This window comes from Tarenaya hassleriana, unplaced genomic scaffold (genome assembly GCF_000463585.1).
Source record: "Tarenaya hassleriana unplaced genomic scaffold, ASM46358v1 Cleome3679, whole genome shotgun sequence".
Lineage (NCBI taxonomy): Eukaryota > Viridiplantae > Streptophyta > Magnoliopsida > Brassicales > Cleomaceae > Tarenaya > Tarenaya hassleriana.
In genome coordinates, this window is record NW_010966709.1 from 1 (window position 1) to 791 (window position 791).

Below are 791 nucleotides of genomic sequence, written 5' to 3' on the forward strand. Positions count from 1 at the left end.
GGAAAAGAATTGAACTTGTCTACACTCCTGTCCGGGAGGATAGAATAAAAGGCAATCCTAGGAGTATTGTATCTGATGGTATTGCTCCGGGTGAGTCGTCTTTTGTGAACTATCCATTAACCATTAATGTAAAGAGTATACATTGCCTTTCGAAGATACCAAAAGTAGAAATATGCGAAAGATGAGAACAATGTGGCCTTGCTTGCTACATTATGCATGGTATGTGAATGGCTCTTTCAACTTACCTGGAGAAGCTTTAGCAGCTGCCATCACTGGAAACACTTATGGGTGTATTTCAATCTTTTAACTATAAGACATTAACTCAGACTCCTACACGATGGTTGTGCACTGTTTTCGACAAATCTCATGTCCTCCCTTTTATCCTTTCCGGACAGCAAATCCTATGGGGCTGGAGCTTGTAATTCCTGAGTGTTGCGAGAAACAAGAGGTTGTGCCACATAGAATCTATTTTGGTGGACATGAAGGTGGTGGTGACTACATATGGTACAGAACTAAGAATAAGTTGCATGGATCTGCACTCATGGAAATATCCTTTGGGGGTGAAGATGTTACTGTTTGTTGTAGGACATTGTAAGAACTGAAAGATCCCATAAACCTGACATGATTTTCTCTCAGGGTTTTTTTTTATTGAATGAGATGTATGTGAGTGGTCTGACATTTCTTGCAGAAAATATACTCCATCCCTTGAAGATGTAGGGGCTTATCTAGTCTTGTACTGGATTCCTACTCGTTCAGATGGAAGACATGGGAAGCCAGTTATATCAATTTCA

At 40.2% G+C, this 791-nt stretch overlaps 1 long non-coding RNA gene across 1 annotated transcript; it reads left to right on the forward strand.

Annotated features, from left to right (window-relative positions):
* On the forward strand, positions 1–785 carry LOC104822550. Its single transcript, XR_773221.1, has 3 exons — positions 1–90; positions 396–591; positions 689–785. It is a non-coding gene; the product is annotated as an uncharacterized LOC104822550 (long non-coding RNA).
* Positions 786–791: the final 6 nt, after the last annotated feature.